Raw genomic sequence first — 9,062 nt, 5'->3', positions numbered from 1 at the left:
CAGGAGGTCGTGGGTTCCATCCTCGACCCGAACGCCTGCTGCTGTATATTTCGAGTTTGCGTGCCTCTCTCCCCGTGGTCGCGTGGATTTTTCTCCGGGTCCTCGGGGTTTTCCCTCCACATTTAGAATCAACATCGGCGTGTTTTAGAGTATTTGGCTGCTTTACATTTTCACGTGATAAGCCACGTCGTTGAGCTATGATTTGTGGCCAGGCCGCTTCTGAAAAAGAGCTACGTAGGCTCAATGAGCCTTAGGGGACGTCCATAAATGACATCACGCGATTTTTGACGATGTTTGACCCCCCCCCCTCATCACACGGCGTCACAAAAAGTCAGACCCCCCTCAAATATGACGTCACAAAGCTCTGCCGCCCCCGCCCCCCCAAAAAATAAAACATACTTCAAATCGTCTTCTTGGTTCTTTCGGTAAAGTCACGTAGAAGGGAAATAATAAAATAATAAAAATAAAACATAATAAAATAGTTCTCACGACGTTTCGGCTACAACGCAAGCAGCCGTCTTCAGGTGAAGAATGAGACGCTGCCAAGCTTGGAGCTTATATATAAGCTGGGTTGGAGGTGGAAGAGCGCCTTGACAAAAGGAATGTGCATATCAAGAGGAATTTAGCATATTCATGGGAAATGCGTAGGAGGTGGGCGGGGGGTGGGTTCGGGGGGCATAATATGACTTTGACGGCTGCTTGCATTGTAGCCGAAACGTCGTGAGAATTATTTTATTATGTTTTATTTTTATTATTTTATTACTTCCCTTCTATGTGACTTTACCGAAAGAACCAAGAAGATGAATCCCTGCAGTCACGAAAGCTTTAAATCGAAATATACTTCAAATCGCTTTAAACTATTGTCATTGTAGTGCGTATTTAATGTGGCGCTGCACTCTGATGTTGTAGGAGAACACATTTATTTAAAAGTCTATTTAATTATGTAGAACGTGTTGTCTATATATTTTTTTAAAGTTGCGCATTTTGATGTGACGTCACATTTCTCACCCCTCGTCACAATCGTCACAAATGTCTGACCCCCCCCCCCCTAGGTGCGTGACGTCATTTATGGACGGTTCCTTACCTGGTGAAATAAAAAATAGTTTATTTTTAAGTTTTTCGGCTCGAATTGCCCCCAAGGCTGCTTGCACTCCACCGCCTGGCCACACTCGGGAACGACTCATTCGGCATCCACAGGCACAACACACAACGCCGAGGGTTCAAACAGAATCAGAATTCATAATATAGATTTTTTTTGGGTTAGATCGCGTAAATATATAAATGTGTCGTTAAACCCGCCACCACCCGACGCAGAATCAGAATATGTATTAATACTGGAGGAATCCGATTATCTATACTGTACATGTATTTTTTCAGATGTCCAGTAGGGGTGGGTCAGAACTTTACAACAATAAACAATACAAAAACACGAGAGGAGTGAAAAGTATAGGAAAGGTAAACAAATCACTTAAAATATACAAACATGAAACTAAACAATTTGAGTAATCTCACCAGGTAAAGCGCACTGAGCTATTAGCTTATTTTTCAGACGCGACATGGCCACAAATAATAACTTTACAAAGTGGCTTATCACGTGGAAATTTATAGCAGCAAAATAATCGAAATATTCTAAATGTCTCCACATATAAACAACAGACATATGTTTGAGTCTCATCAGCCTATTTTATTTCCGTACACATTTCATCAAGCAGCAGTTGTTTAAGCAAACCAAACTCTCGATCGGTGTTTCAACATTGTGAGTTTCATCAGCAGTCAGGTTTTGTGAAACAATGGTGGGTGATGATGAACATGAGTGGGACAGGTAGGTTGACACGCGTGTTGCTCCCCAACTCGCAGTAATTCCTGAGAAGGTCGGGGTGTCATAAGGGACACAAGGTAATGGCTAAGGCATGATGTCTGTTGCTATTTCAAATGTATTCGATTTTCAGCAATATATTTACGAAATTAAACTTTTAGTTTACCAGGAAAAACCCACTGAGCCTATAAAGCTCTTTTTCAGAAACGACCTCGCTACAAATAACAGCCCAGCGAAAGCAGCTTAATTGTTACGTGGAAATTTATAGCAGCCAAATATCCTCTTAAAGCGTGTTTCTAAATGTGGAGGGAAAACCGGAAGATCTGGAGAAAAATATACGCGACCACGGGGAGAACATGCAAACTCCAAGTATATAGGAGCCAGGGTCGGGGTCGAACCTACGACCTCCTGCATTCCAGACGAGGTGGTCAACGCCTCACCACCACGGCACCCCTTTAATTAACTCATTGAGCATATCCTCAATTATCGGCAACACATTTAATAACGCATTTAATGTGTTGTCAATTCATTGATGATATCTTGAATAAGCGCGTGAAATATATTGGCCAAAACTAATACCATGCACGGTATTTAGCTGCAAGGCATCCAACACACTATCCAACCAGACTTGAACACTTAAAATGTCTCGTCGATTCAGCAGGCACGACCAGTTGAAAATAGACAACTTACTGAAATGCGGCACATGTGTACGTGTTTGGCAATGGAACATGTTTAATACCTCTTATTGTGACGATTTTATATATTTTATATGTTCTCGATAATTGAGGATACATTCAATAAGTTATTTAATATTTTGCCAATTGATGATATACTAAATACGTCGATACAATATTTTGGCGAAAATCAATAATTTTTCAGAAGTCAAACATCATGCGATAATATTTTTGTTTTTTTCGGTGAAGTCACGTAGATAGAAAAACAAAAATCCAACTTAAAATAAAAACCCACGACGTTTCGATCGCAACACAAGCTTTTAATTTGTATACACTATTTGTTTTCTATGAATTCCTGCAGCCACGAAAGTTTTAAGTCTAAATCATGCGATAAGTTGGCTTCATTATCTGGCTGTTTTCTGTCAGCAGATGGAGCCCTTGCTAAAGACAAACATGGAGTGGTTTAGCTCATGCATTCGAATGTTTCCAATGTAGTCGGACAAGCAGTGTTTTCAGATCGAGGCCACCTATCTTTGTTGGTGACACGGCATATATCGTAACAACAAACAGATTCATATAAATTTAACACGTAGGCTTTCGCAACCAATGTTATCCATAATCAAGGTTTTTGGGTTAGATCGCGTAAACATAAATGCGTCGTTAAACCCGCCACCACCCGACAGCCAACAAAACAAGCCAATTCTAAACATCCCAGAACTCTGGCTGTCGCCTGATGATGATAGTTATAATTACTGGCGAAACGTCGAACTCGAATTGTAAATGTTGTGGGTTTACTCTCCGACACACCGGTGTGCTGTACGAGTAACGGATTGGCACGTTTTCTTTACGTGACAACCCTTAGTAATTAGCTGCGTCGGGTGGTGGTGGATTTAGCGACACATTTATATTTACGCAATCTAACCCAAAAACCTATATTATGGAGCTATGTATATATATTTTTTTTATCAACTCCCCAAATGCATTTCGCCATTCTCTCAGGGTGTCCATTGGCCATTTCGAACTGACAAGCATGGCACATTGTGGCTGCAACAACTTTGTTAGGAATCACAACTTTTCCGTAATACCCGGTGTGCGTTCCTAAAAGGTGCTACGACGAATTTCGAAACGACGTCAATCAAAGCGATTTACAGGGTAGGAGGTGGTGAAGACGAAGGCTGAGAGGCGACGGATAACGATGCTGCCAGTCACGTGAGTGTGGGGTTGAAGCGACGCAAATGAGGTCGTGGTGTTCATAAAGTGACGACGTTTTTGCGAAATGACGTAAATTGTGGAGACGTTAATCGGAGCATTGCTGTATTATGTTGACACTGTGTGCATGTCTTCTTACATCCAGCATCGTCACGCGATTTGGCAGAATAGTGAAGCAGTCCACCTGCTTCCGGTCTTAAATAGAGCAAGATGACGTCATCACTGGTCTCCCACCACCAAACGTTCCTTTTTGCTGAACACTGACAAAGCAAATAGCAAAATAAAACCAAAGGTATTCCACCAAGAACTCATCCTTGCTTTTTCCTACCTCGGCCATCAATTGTTATCTTTCACACCTGTAGCCATCATGTTTGCTCCTATTTCTGAGGTGTGCACAGCTGCCTAAACATCCTTCCCGATAATTATCTCCTAACCCCTTTCCCACACTTCATCCATGCTGTTTTCTTTAGAATGCTAACTACTCGTCCTGTCTGCGTGAAGTTGACGGCGAATGTCTGCCAAGTAAATGTTTGGGTGTGCATTGTCTTCATCGCTCCTTTATGGAACGACAAATGGCCTGCCATTCTTCGCCTGCTGCAGTCTGTTGATGCCTATCGCGCAACACGATTGGGCCAACGTGATCAGGAGAGAGTGTGTGTGTGTGTGAGTGTTAAGAACGATAATATGCTGGAGCCCTGATGGAAGTTCTCATGCTCCGCTGCACGCAGGAATCCCCGCAGGTTATATTTTGGTAAATTAATATCCCGCATCAATTTGTAGTGTTTTTATTATTAAGAAACACAAACTTCATACGCAGACTTGTTGGTCAAATATACATCTATTTATATATTGATCTAAAATATTAAACAAAAAACTACTTCAAAAGTAGTACAGGAGCTGCAGAATGTTTACTTCAGGAGTCTCGTAAGGACTTATTGGACGCAATTATCTCCTGTGGCTTCACTTAACCACATTTCTTCTTCTTTTCACATGTCTCCAAGGCTCGTGACCTTCCTTTATGTCCCACGAACAACCTTCACCTTCCGTAACAAAGGACGATGACCACAAAGTTGGGGGTCACCGTGGTCCGCCTCGCCTCGAGGCAAAATGCTCGTGGAGAAATCACGCCTCGATCCTGTTGTCAGTGCGGAGGTGTCAGAGGTTAGGTGAGCAGGTTGAATGGCACGGCCTCTGTCCAGGAACACAATTGAAGCCGCCTGTTTGGTTCATGTAAAACCCAACAGGGTGTGGGGACCTAACAACTTAACAAGGCAAAAAAGCAGGCAATAAGTGGAGTCGTATTACCTGTCCATTCCTCTTAGCCTGTATGCCACGATCACTATTCAAGCCAAACTTGAGCCTTCTAAGTAAACAAGCTGACCCATACACCTACACACACACATACATGACAATGTGTATATATGTTTCTTCGAAACATGTGTTAAAGTAATAATAGTGGCAATTGTGGTAGATACAATGCGAGTGGGCGCATGGGATTTCTAAGCATTTGTGAGAAAATCCATTCAGGAAAAGTGGATAAAGTGTCATAGACAACGGAAATCAGCGAAATGAAAGAGCCGCACGTCACCCACAATGCATTGTCTCCGAGAGGCATCAAATCACGGGCCCTTGTTCTTTATTTACCCCTAATGCGTCCCCCATCCCCCACCCATTGTCATGCATTCTGTGAAAACCCAACAGGTTCAACTGCATGTGTCAGCTTTGTGGATATTACGAGAGCCGCCGAGGGTGTGGTTAGTGCACCAATCCTTTTGGTTTCTGACACACACACACTGACACACACACACTGACACACACACGCACGCGCGCGCGGCACAGCGGCGTTCAAAGTGGGGGATCTGCTCGAGGAAAACACCTGGGCTGGAGCCACTCCTCGGTGCAAGATGACCCCCCTATCTCCCTCCCCGTCCGTTCTCTTCGTAAAATGTTGAACTCCACCCTTTCAGTAATACCTGGGTCTGCCTCCCGAGCGAGCCCATCTTTAAAACGTGCAGCAGCAATTACTTTAAATTGCGTCGCTCTTACGCGAGACGGAGGAGATGCGCGCGGGCGTATGAAGAAAATAAACCACACCGATCTTCAAGATTGTTATTTATTTGGAAGTTGGAAAAGGCTCGGGCGCACGAGACGATGTATAATAAGCAGGTATATATCAGCAGCTGAGAGGGGAGACTGGTGACGCAACTCCCACAGAGAACGGTCCACCCAGATATTAAATATCGGCCACCCCTACACACACACCTGTGTTTATTCGCTTTCATACACGACATTGGTTACAAGCACGAGATCAAAGCTTTACAGAGTTCCATCGCTTTTGGAAATACCCCTGTGAAGGCACCCGAAAGCACGGGAGGGGGAGGGCAGGGCTTTGTGGAGGGGAAAAAAAGGTACAATCAAAGAAAAAGAAGAAGGGGGGAAAACGAGGAGCCTTTGGAGACCTTTTTTTGTTGTTGTGAAGAAAAGGTACAAAGTTCTGTTAAAAAAAAAACCGCACATCTAAAGGTTACACAGTAAAGAGGATTACACAATCACTTTACTTATGACAGGATTATTGATTACTCAATGATCGTGGTCACAAAACACTCCCGTAAATATACACAGAGTGCCGTGTTATTGCAACGTGGTTGAGGACCTTAATGGACGAAGATCTACAGAAGTCTATACGGCGCGATAAACCTCGACAAAGCCCCGTCGCTTGTGCCCACAATTACACGCGCGTTTCGTCCGAGGCTTTGCATCGATAACTATTCATTTATTTGTCCAAGAGAGCCTCACTGAATCTCTGGGTTTTTTTTACCCCCTTCATGACTCTTCTTTACCCTGACATGTTTGGATAATTCAGCGGACGAGTTGTTTAGCTTGCCGGGATGAAAACCGGAGGCGCTTGCATCAGACCCCTGCTACAGCGCACGTGAGGAGGCTCCACAAAGCAAAATTCCATCTCCTGGGCAACCTTTTAGCCGCCCCCCCTCTTCTCGTCCAACACATGGCGGAGGACGTGGTTGGTCACCCATCCGAGTACTAGCCAGGCTCAAGGCTGCCTACGCTCTGGAGGTCTGATGAGATTTTTGGTTCGTTCAAAGTGATTTGGGCAGTGCCGGATTATCCGAGTAGCAAAGGCAGCAATATGCTACGGGCCCCGCACTTTCAAGGGCTCCGCGCTAAATGCTTACAAGCTATTAATTCCGGTTCAGTGATTCTGCACTTGCTCTATTAATATAGTACTATACCACCTTCAACTTTTATGAACGTCTGGGTGTTTAAGGTTAGTGATTTATCGTATTATCTGGCTGTATAGCAAATGAATAAAACAATTACTTTACGATGCAAGTTAAAAATGTGTTTTAATATTAATGTTTAATTATTTATGACCCCTTTATAACATCTGCAACATGCCCCGCGCTAGCTTAATCCGGCACTGGATTTGGGGCATAGGCCATCGATGCATCGGCCTCCTAAGCCTGATAGATCACTCCAGTGTCGTTCAGAAATGCGTTTGTAAAACAAAGTTAACAGCCGCGTCGTCGTGTGTAATAATCGCATCGTATTAATAACACCACTCATTGGAGAGTAACACGACCGGGCACTTTGCCGAATCGAGTGCTACCTTCTACGGATGTAAAACCCGTTGTGATGTTGATTACATGGACATCATTATTGTCTCGAAGATCATTGAACTACAACGTTGCACGTGGATGTGTGCCGGGCTCAAAGTCACACGGGACACCCTTGAACAGCGTGTTGTATATTCTTGGTTCTTTCGGTAAAGTCACGCAGAAGGGAAATAATAAAATAATACAAATACGTGACTTTACCGAAAGAACCAAGAATATGAATCCCTGCAGTCACGAAAGCTTTAAATCAAAACGTAGTGTATATTGCTCTTATACACTGTAACAACAAACCGTGTGGGACATTCTTTAAAAAATAAATAATAATAAGATACAGTTATTTAAAGTAAAGTTGTACATTACATTTATTTAATACGACATGCCCTTTAACAACAACATAAACGCATACCGGGGGCTCACGCATGATTGTTAAAAGGCTGTAATTACCCTGCCTTCATGTGAAGCTTCGTGACTTCATAGGCAAACAGAGCCGTGCCCTTGCTCTCGCAACAGCTCATTACGTAACCTCTGCTTGTCAAGAAATGTATTTTATTGCTGCAGACGACGTAACTAAGGTGACAAGGCATTAACAAACACGAGGATTTTACGTATTTTTCTTTTAAGAAGTTTCAGTTTTGTATGCAGGTCGTAGAAATCTTTTTTGTGTATGAAAGAACGGGGCTGAACACTGTTTTTTTTCTTTCTAAAACTATGCGAGGGCACATGCACACCTGAGTGGAACTGACACCAAAGCAGAGGGAGAGAGAGATGGCAATGCTATGTCGCTTTTATTGTGCGTGTTGCCATAGGAGATGCTGACTTTTGAGTTTATCTGAAGACCAGCAACAGCGACAAGAAAAAAAGGTGACCATTTGGACAGCACATAAGATTAAAATACAATTTAAAAAAAAAAGTAGAAAAGACTGGGTTTTCTTTTTCCTCCCATCAGATATCCTTGGAACAACCTTACTCGAATATCAGGAGCCTCGAGAAAAATAAAACAAAACCCGCGAACGCGAATAGAAGAGAAGAAAAAACACGAGAACGGCCCACATCAGCCGTGGCAATCTGCGATGATGGGGTTGTCTCCGTGGGGAAATAGACACAACCGCCACGCTGTTATTTTTGAAAACATCGCCGCCGCAGCGCCGCACGTTAGGTCCTGCTGCTGCTGCTGTTGCTGCTGCTGCTGTTGCTGCTGCTGCTGCTGCTGTTGCTGCTGCTGCTGCTGCTGTTGCTGCTGCTGCCGCTGCTGCTGCTGACGGTCTGCGGCCTCTGCAGAGAGCCGTGAGAATGTATAGAGTTACAAAATCGACGCGCGCGCGAGATCTTCCCCCCAAAAAAACACTTATAAGAGCGTTACGCAATTATGATGGGGTGGGGGGGGGGTGCCGCTTGCTTTTGATGCCCTCACAGCACTATTAGCGATGATCAATGGTCATCGTATTAATGCCTGAAGGTGAATGCTTTTTTTTTAGAAGGCTGTAGGGCCACATGTGACGTCGAGCATGTGTGCTATGCAACATTTCCAGCTGAGAATGCGTTTTGCTCCAGCAGGCAAGTAAATGACAAACGCTTAGGCATCATGCAAAATTGTCAACGTCGAATTTGTGCAATGATGTTATTAATTTGCCCATGTTGGCACTTGGGGAGGGGGTGGGGGGTAATACCTATACCAAGTGTACTGCTGACTGAAGAGGAGGTTTCACATCGTGTGTGGCTGTCTGCGGC

This window comes from Lethenteron reissneri, chromosome 31 (genome assembly GCF_015708825.2).
Source record: "Lethenteron reissneri isolate LAM-NWPU_2019-01 chromosome 31, ASM1570882v1, whole genome shotgun sequence".
Taxonomy (NCBI): Eukaryota; Metazoa; Chordata; class Hyperoartia; order Petromyzontiformes; family Petromyzontidae; genus Lethenteron; species Lethenteron reissneri.
This window is presented reverse-complemented; position numbering follows the sequence as displayed.